The sequence below is a fragment of the Rhinoderma darwinii genome, chromosome 9 (genome assembly GCF_050947455.1).
Source record: "Rhinoderma darwinii isolate aRhiDar2 chromosome 9, aRhiDar2.hap1, whole genome shotgun sequence".
In the NCBI taxonomy this organism is placed as follows: Eukaryota; Metazoa; Chordata; class Amphibia; order Anura; family Rhinodermatidae; genus Rhinoderma; species Rhinoderma darwinii.
Genome location: NC_134695.1, coordinates 77,187,765 through 77,197,910, shown reverse-complemented (window position 1 = coordinate 77,197,910; position 10,146 = coordinate 77,187,765). Strand labels below are relative to the sequence as shown.

The 10,146-nt window shown below is 41.5% G+C and overlaps 1 protein-coding gene across 7 annotated transcripts in view; it reads left to right on the top strand.

Moving 5' to 3' along the window:
- The window catches only part of SOX6 (SRY-box transcription factor 6), a 481,651-nt gene that overhangs the window by 22,424 nt on the left and 449,081 nt on the right, over positions 1 to 10,146 (top strand). Inside the window, exon 1 of one of the 7 annotated variants that reach the window (XM_075838213.1) lies at positions 4,658 to 4,956. The exons of 3 other annotated variants lie outside the window; for them this stretch is intronic. The gene's annotated coding sequence lies outside the window, so the exon portion shown is untranslated. Of the gene's footprint in view, positions 1 to 4,657; positions 4,957 to 6,013; positions 6,113 to 10,146 lie in introns of those variants that run through there. 3 more of the 7 variants (XM_075838208.1, XM_075838214.1, XM_075838212.1) reach the window with 3 other exon arrangements.

Sequence of the window (10,146 nt, the reverse complement as noted above, 5' to 3'; positions counted from 1 at the left end):
TGTGTATTCCTCTAGTATATATTATATACACCCCTCCTGTGTATTCCCCTAGTATATATTATATACACCCCTCCTGTGTATTCCTCTAGTATATATTATATACACCCCTCCTGTGTATTCCTCTAGTATATATTATATACGCCCCTCCTGTGTATTCCTCTAGTATATATTATATACACCCCTCCTGTGTATTCCTCTAGTATATATTATATACACCCCTCCTGTGTATTCCTCTAGTATATATTATATACACCCCTCCTGTGTATTCCCCTAGTATATATTATATACACCCCTCCTGTGTATTCCTCTAGTATATATTATATACACCCCTCCTGTGTATTCCTCTAGTATATATTATATACGCCCCTCCTGTGTATTCCTCTAGTATATATTATATACACCCCTCCTGTGTATTCCTCTAGTATATATTATATACACCCCTCCTGTGTATTCCTCTAGTATATATTATATACGCCCCTCCTGTGTATTCCTCTAGTATATATTATATATACCCCTCCTGTGTAATCCTCTAGTATATATTATATACACCCCTCCTGTGTATTCCTCTAGTATATATTATATACACCCCTCCTGTGTATTCCTCTAGTATATATTATATACACCCCTCCTGTGTATTCCTCTAGTATATATTATATACGCCCCTCCTGTGTATTCCTCTAGTATATATTATATACGCCCCTCCTGTGTATTCCCCTAGTATATATTATATACGCCCCTCCTGTGTATTCCCCTAGTATATATTATATATGCCCCTCCTGTGTATTCCTCTAGTATATATTATATACACCCCTCCTGTGTATTCCTCTAGTATATATTATATACACCCCTCCTGTGTATTCCCCTAGTATATATTATATACACCCCTCCTGTGTATTCCTCTAGTATATATTATATACACCCCTCCTGTGTATTCCTCTAGTATATATTATATACACCCCTCCTGTGTATTCCTCTAGTATATATTATATACACCCCTCCTGTGTATTCCCCTAGTATATATTATATATACCCCTCCTGTGTATTCCTCTAGTATATATTATATACGCCCCTCCTGTGTATTCCTCTAGTATATATTATATACACCCCTCCTGTGTATTCCTCTAGTATATATTATATACACCCCTCCTGTGTATTCCTCTAGTATATATTATATACGCCCCTCCTGTGTATTCCTCTAGTATATATTATATACGCCCCTCCTGTGTATTCCCCTAGTATATATTATATACGCCCCTCCTGTGTATTCCCCTAGTATATATTATATATGCCCCTCCTGTGTATTCCTCTAGTATATATTATATACACCCCTCCTGTGTATTCCTCTAGTATATATTATATACACCCCTCCTGTGTATTCCCCTAGTATATATTATATACACCCCTCCTGTGTATTCCTCTAGTATATATTATATACGCCCCTCCTGTGTATTCCTCTAGTATATATTATATATACCCCTCCTGTGTATTCCTCTAGTATATATTATATACGCCCCTCCTGTGTATTCCTCTAGTATATATTATATATACCCCTCCTGTGTATTCCTCTAGTATATATTATATACGCCCCTCCTGTGTATTCCTCTAGTATATATTATATACGCCCCTCCTGTGTATTCCTCTAGTATATATTATATACACCCCTCCTGTGTATTCCTCTAGTATATATTATATACACCCCTCCTGTGTATTCCTCTAGTATATATTATATACGCCCCTCCTGTGTATTCCTCTAGTATATATTATATACACCCCTCCTGTGTATTCCTCTAGTATATATTATATACACCCCTCCTGTGTATTCCTCTAGTATATATTATATACACCCCTCCTGTGTAATCCTCTAGTATATATTATATACGCCCCTCCTGTGTATTCCTCTAGTATATATTATATATACCCCTCCTGTGTATTCCCCTAGTATATATTATATATACCCCTCCTGTGTATTCCCCTAGTATATATTATATATACCCCTCCTGTGTAATCCTCTAGTATATATTATATACACCCCTCCTGTGTATTCCTCTAGTATATATTATATACACCCCTCCTGTGTATTCCTCTAGTATATATTATATACGCCCCTCCTGTGTATTCCTCTAGTATATATTATATACGCCCCTCCTGTGTATTCCTCTAGTATATATTATATATACCCCTCCTGTGTATTCCCCTAGTATATATTATATATACCCCTCCTGTGTAATCCTCTAGTATATATTATATATACCCCTCCTGTGTAATCCTCTAGTATATATTATATACACCCCTCCTGTGTATTCCTCTAGTATATATTATATACACCCCTCCTGTGTATTCCTCTAGTATATATTATATACACCCCTCCTGTGTATTCCCCTAGTATATATTATATACGCCCCTCCTGTGTATTCCCCTAGTATATATTATATACGCCCCTCCTGTGTATTCCTCTAGTATATATTATATACTCCCCTCCTGTGTAATCCTCTAGTATATATTATATACACCCCTCCTGTGTATTCCTCTAGTATATATTATATACTCCCCTCCTGTGTATTCCTCTAGTATATATTATATACTCCCCTCCTGTGTAATCCTCTAGTATATATTATATACACCCCTCCTGTGTATTCCTCTAGTATATATTATATACACCCCTCCTGTGTATTCCTCTAGTATATATTATATATACCCCTCCTGTGTATTCCTCTAGTATATATTATATACACCCCTCCTGTGTATTCTTCTAGTATATATTATATACGCCCCTCCTGTGTATTCCTCTAGTATATATTATATACGCCCCTCCTGTGTATTCCTCTAGTATATATTATATACACCCCTCCTGTGTATTCCCCTAGTATATATTATATACACCCCTCCTGTGTATTCCTCTAGTATATATTATATACACCCCTCCTGTGTATTCCTCTAGTATATATTATATACACCCCTCCTGTGTATTCCTCTAGTATATATTATATACTCCCCTCCTGTGTAATCCTCTAGTATATATTATATACACCCCTCCTGTGTATTCCTCTAGTATATATTATATACTCCCCTCCTGTGTATTCCTCTAGTATATATTATATACACCCCTCCTGTGTATTCCTCTAGTATATATTATATACGCCCCTCCTGTGTATTCCTCTAGTATATATTATATACACCCCTCCTGTGTATTCCTCTAGTATATATATTATATATACCCCTCCTGTGTATTCCTCTAGTATATATTATATACTCCCCTCCTGTGTATTCCTCTAGTATATATTATATACACCCCTCCTGTGTATTCCTCTAGTATATATTATATACGCCCCTCCTGTGTATTCCCCTAGTATATATTATATACACCCCTCCTGTGTATTCCTCTAGTATATATTATATACACCCCTCCTGTGTATTCTTCTAGTATATATTATATACACCCCTCCTGTGTATTCCTCTAGTGTATATTATATACACCCCTCCTGTGTATTCCTCTAGTGTATATTATATACACCCCTCCTGTGTATTCCCCTAGTGTATATTATATACGCCCCTCCTGTGTATTCCTCTAGTATATATTATATATACCCCTCCTGTGTATTCCCCTAGTATATATTATATACACCCCTCCTGTGTATTCCTCTAGTATATATTATATACACCCCTCCTGTGTATTCCTCTAGTATATATTATATATACCCCTCCTGTGTATTCCTCTAGTATATATTATATATACCCCTCCTGTGTATTCCTCTAGTATATATTATATATACCCCTCCTGTGTATTCCTCTAGTATATATTATATACACCCCTCCTGTGTATTCCTCTAGTATATATTATATACACCCCTCCTGTGTATTCCTCTAGTATATATTATATACTCCCCTCCTGTGTATTCCCCTAGTATATATTATATATACCCCTCCTGTGTATTCCTCTAGTATATATTATATACGCCCCTCCTGTGTATTCCTCTAGTATATATTATATACGCCCCTCCTGTGTATTCCCCTAGTATATATTATATATACCCCTCCTGTGTATTCCCCTAGTATATATTATATACACCCCTCCTGTGTATTCCTCTAGTATATATTATATATGCCCCTCATGTGTATTCCTCTAGTATATATTATATACGCCCCTCCTGTGTATTCCTCTAGTATATATTATATACGCCCCTCCTGTGTATTCCCCTAGTATATATTATATACACCCCTCCTGTGTATTCCTCTAGTATATATTATATACACCCCTCCTGTGTATTCCTCTAGTATATATTATATACACCCCTCCTGTGTATTCCTCTAGTATATATTATATACACCCCTCCTGTGTATTCCTCTAGTATATATTATATATTCCCCTCCTGTGTATTCCTCTAGTATATATTATATATTCCCCTCCTGTGTATTCCTCTAGTATATATTATATACGCCCCTCCTGTGTATTCCTCTAGTATATATTATATACACCCCTCCTGTGTATTCCTCTAGTATATATTATATATACCCCTCCTGTGTATTCCTCTAGTATATATTATATATTCCCCTCCTGTGTATTCCTCTAGTATATATTATATATTCCCCTCCTGTGTATTCCTCTAGTATATATTATATACACGTCCCCTCCCCCGCCGGTACGTTGCGCTCTCCACGGCTGTAGTTCCGGTCTGTGACCACAGGGGGGCGGCAGAGCGCAGCGCCGCGGCATTCTCTCCCCAGACAGAAGCTGCTGGATAAAGTTCTGCTGAAACTTTGAGCCTCATCTCACACCCCAACTTGTCATGATAATAAGAGCCAAGTGCAATCCTGTGTGTACTGCTCCGGAGCGGCGAGAGGCTCCCGGGATCATGGCGCAGTAACCTGCAGGACCCTTCCCTGTGTGACCCTACATGAATGCTACACGTTGTCCCCATAGAGGCTCTGCAGCCCGGACCCTCCTGACTGGACTGCACAGTAAGTAACAGTCCCTGCTGTGTGCACGGTCCCTGGACACATGTAGCAGAGCTGGCATTGTTGATGGGTTATTGGTTCTGGTTGGTGCCACTTGACGCTTTGTTTCTAGTGTTTGCTCTGGTATTTTAGGGTCACTGTTGAGGTTGCGGACTCTGATTTATCATTGCGTTTTATGAAATAATTGTCATCGATTATAAATAATATCTACTCCATGAAATGTCCATTATGTGATCTTATCTGTCGTTGACCAGGAGATGGTTGTGGTGAGCGGCAGGTAACCCACCTCCTCAACTGCTTTATTTTATTCCAGTTCCGCTGCCGCAGGGGGAGGTGTGAGGGGATCGTCCAGAAATGCTGAGGATCCGTCTGCGTTTTCTCCGTCTGACAGGAGTGACTGTGTATGTAATGTGAATGGTCGGCCGCCTGCGTTTCTGTCTGACAATGAATGGCGATTGGGGATTATGTTGCGTTTCTTTGTGGTAGGACGTTTGGGTCATGCAGGACAATGCGGGGCCCGGGGCTCTCTGATAAGTGGTGGCGGGCAGGTTCCCTGAGGACAATGGGGGCCAGGAGACTGTTGTGACTGCTGTTGTGTGCGCGGGCCTGGGGGTCACAGATTATTACATTCCTCGGGGTGGTTCCTCCCTACACTCCCTGAGAATCCAGCAGATAAAAGGCGAGCGCATCCTGTCTTGTGGCGATAAGAGCTGTCACTGGCTGCCGCCGACTCGCTGCTCTCCAGCTTCGTTTTCTCTCCTAGTTTTTATTGTGAAATGTTTTTCTCTATTTTTACTGTTTAATTTTTCACTTTCTCTTTTCTTTCGCGTGTCCGTGGCGTTACGTGAACCTGACACCTTGAGGTTTGGCGTCGGCCGTTGGTCGGGCTCGACCTGCAGAAAATGGCTTTTGACAAGGTTATAATAGAATAGCTGATTGGTGGCATTGAGCCGCTCGTAGAGGTCGGGTGTGATGTGCAGATGGTGAATTGTCCCCCGTGCGTGCTGTAATGACGACGCGCTCTTTATAAGTTGCATTCTTGTGTTTAGTGCGGAGTCTGTGTACAGGAATCTCTTGGCCTGCGCTCGTGTGGGGTGAAGCTGATCCACTAATGGTATTTTGTTTTCACCAGTTGCTGAACTGGAAGTTCCCTCATAAGGTAAGGTGGCACTGGGGCGGTCAGGGGCTGGAAAATGCCACATTTAAAATTAGACTGCCAATTCAGCGAATTGTGTCCACTGCTAAACTGGGATCTACTTCTGTGTGTCCTCTCTCAATAGCCGCCTCAGAATTAGCCGCTTCAACTACTTACGCTGCCGAGTCAAATTTAGAATAGACAGAGGAGGGTCGGCCGGAATACAAAGATTCTTTTTTGTTAGCTGGGGGGGTGGAGAAAAATCCAAGTCCCTTAAAAGACGGAGGCCGCAGACAGAGAGCGGGGTATGTGTGTCCCGTGAAATAAAAGATGTTGTGTTGAGGCCTCGGAGGCCGGTTTGGGTTTTGCTCCTCGGCCGTTCATCGTCGTCCTTATTATTATATATCGGCGGGCGCATTAATGTGATTTTCTTGCTCTTTCGTGCGGTTCGCTGCGTTCTTGGAGCTGCTGAAGTTTGTGGGTTTTGAGGTTGAAGTTGCTCGGTTTGATGACAGGGAGCGAGACCCTTTTCTTCACGTCTCTCAAGACATGGGATTAATAAAACACAGAAGGTTGCGATCCCACGTCGGCAGCAATTCTCAGCTCGGCAGGAAAACCTTTTAGGATAAGATTAGCGCAAAGATCTTTACGTTATAAGTATGTCACTTTCTCCATGTTCCACCGCCGACCGCTGGCTTTAATGTGTGTCCCAAGGATCTCATCCGCCTGTCCCGCGTCATTAACTCTTCCCCGACCTCCGGGCACATGGCAGGAAGGCAGAGAACGTGTTAACAAAAATTGCAAATAAAGCGACGGGGTCAATAGCTACTTAACATCGCCGCCGCCGTCCTGTCACCTGCAGTAAAGTGGCGTCTATTTATTCTACAGCCGGGGAATATTCTAATCTCCTTGGAAATCTCTCGGGGAGGACAGATGTGCCCTCGCGGCTCAGGAGAGATTTGTATCAGGAACACACAAATTCCCTGTTAAACATTGCACGGCAAGCCGGCGGGAAAGGGGTTAACAAGCGTGTGCTGGGGCAAACATTTATTTGGCATCTTGTTGAGGGAGCAGCGCAGGAATGGCAGCGTCTTATCTGTACGGATTGTTCTCCGCTGCATTTGCGGGGCTCGTGTCTCCGCTCCAGGGCTCTTCAGCTGCTCCGCTTGCTTTATGGGGTTGTATAGAAGTGACTGTACCCCAATAACCGTCATCTATGTGTAATGCGCAATAATTAAAAAACTTAGGACAGAGATATCCATGCACTATCAGATGTAAAATGCAGTATCTGTACGGGGGAATATTCTGCCATGTGGACAAAAAATGAGCTTCTATTTTTCTACATTTTATATATAATATAAAACAATATCCAATAATACTTGTGACGTAATACAAATAAAATAATAATACTTGTGAGATCAGAAAGATCTGCATGTTCCCAAAATCTTCTAGGTGAAGAACATCTGTAATATATTCTATAAATATGTAAAAACCGACTGCGGTAAATAAATACGGTCGTGCTGCCGCCTATATCTATTACTTCATTATATATGTCATGGAATTTATACAATTGAGGCTAGTGTTCTATGAAAGTATGTGATGTGCAACGTGCTCCATATATCAGTGCATTTTGTATCTATTTAACGATCGATCTATCATATATATATAGTACACCTTTTTATTTTACATATAGATATAGGGGTTACGTATGTAATTGTACTATTGATATCTATTTTTATCTATATATACAGATTGTGTGTGTGTGTGTGTGTGTGTGTGTGTGTATATATATATATATTTATTATACTGTATGCGTAGTGCAAAAAAGGATGATCTGCACCAGAGGGGCAGAAAAAGTTTCTGTCTATAAATTAAAGCGCAAGAATGAAAAACATAAATGATATTTCTTCACTATGAATGTGTCCTAATAACACAAATCTGAATAAACAGATGAAAACACTTAAATAAAATTTCAAAAAGGCAACGTTATGGAAATGGAAAGAAAGCGGCATGCTTACCAGGGAGGAGGCAATATAGAAAGAAATGATATATAGACATAAAGAGGAGAGAATGAGTTCATAACGGACGGACGTTGCAAGTAGAATGAGAGAAAGAAAGCAGAAGAGGCGAAGGAAGGAGCCGCTGCGATGTATGATGTAAGGAAGAAGAAGGAAACCGGAATGATTGAAGGAAGGAGCGATACAGAGAAAAATAAGACGATGGAGCAAATGAAGGAGCAGGAATGATTGAGGAAAGGAACAGGACAATGGAGCAGATAGAAAACTGGAATGTAGGGTGAGGAAATCTAGACAGAAGGATAATATGGTGGTACAGGTAAGGATACAAAATAAAACAAGCAGTAAAGAGAAGAAAGAGATCGTGAAGAAGAGGATGAGATGATGGTGAAACAGGAGTGTCTGGAAGAAGAGAGGGATGAGCTGATGAGGAAACACGAGTGTCTGGAGGAAGAAGAAGAAGAGAGAAGGATGAGATGATGAGGAAACACGAGTGTCTGGAAGAAGAGAGGGATGAGCTGATGAGGAAACACGAGTGTCTGGAGGAAGAAGAGAGAAGGATGATATGATGAGGAAACACGAGTGTCTGGAGGAAGAAGAGAGGGATGAGCTGATGAGGAAACACGAGTGTCTGGAGGAAGAAGACGAAGAAGTAGAGAGAAGGATTAGCTAAAGGAAACAGAAGTGTCTGGCGGAAGAAGAAGAGAGAAGGATGAGATGATGGGGAAACCGGTGTCTGGAGGAAGAAGAAAAAGGAAGGATGAGATGATGAGGAAACGTGAGTGTCTGGAGGAAGAAGACGAAGAAGTAGAGAGAAGGATTAGCTAAAGGAAACAGAAGTGTCTGGAGGAAGAAGAAGAAGAAGAAGAGAGAAGGATGATATGATGGGGAAACCGGTGTCTGGAGGAAGAAGACGAAGAAGAGGGAAGGATGAGATGATGGGGAAACAGGAATGTCTGGAGAAAGAAGAGAGGATTAGATAAAAGGAAACACGAGTGTCTGGAGGAAGAAGAAAAGAGAAGGATGAGATGATGGGGAAACGTGTCTGGAGGAAGACGAGAGAAGGATGAGATGATGGGGAAACAGGAGTGTTTGGAGGAAGAAGAGAGGATTAGATAAACGGAAACACGAGTGTCTGGAGGAAGAAGAAGAGAGAAGGATGAGATTATAGGGAAAGAGGAGTGTCTGGAGGAAGAAGACGAAGAGAGAAGGATGATATGATGGGGAAACGAGTGTCTGGAGAAGGAAGACTAAGAAGAGAGAAGGATGAGATGATGGGGAAACGCGGTCTGGAGGAGGAAGAGAGGATTAGATAAAAGGAAACCGGAGTGTCTGGAGGAAGAAGAAGAGGGAAGGATGAGATGATGGGGAAACGAATGTCTGGAGGAAGAAGAAGAGGGAAGGATGAGATGATGGGGAAACGAATGTCTGGAGGAGGAAGAAGAGAGGATTAGATAAAAGGAAACACGAGTGTCTGGAGGAAGAAGAAGAGAGAAGGATGAGATGATGGGGAAACGTGTCTGGAGGAAGAAGACAAAGAAGAAGGATTAGATAAGGGATGCCGGACTGTGTGGAGGAAGAGGGAAGGATGAGCTGATGAGGGAACAGGAGTATCTGGAGGAAGAAGAAGTAGTAGAGAGGATTAGATGATGAGGTACCTGGAGGAAGAAGTAGAGGGAAGGATGAGATGATAAGAGGAGCGAGTAGGAGAGGGAGTGCACAGGAATGATTGCAGTTAGAAAGCCGTAGAGCAGAATGAGGTGATGGAGAATGGGAACATAGGACGGCAGAGGGACCGGAGAAGAGAAGACAGGTCGAGAAATCTAGATGTCCTGGCCGGCTGCTGGGGTAGAGTAGATAAAGTCCGTGTCCCTTTTATTAAGATTTTACATTTCATTGTGACAATTTTGATATCTGCGGCCAAGTGACGACGTCCTGAAGGTCTGTGGCCGTGGTGGGGTTGGTGGTATGAGATCCACCGTCCTCTCCACTGTACCCCGTGCACATTTCTCGGGCCGTTCTTGTCTCCTCTTCCAGACTCCG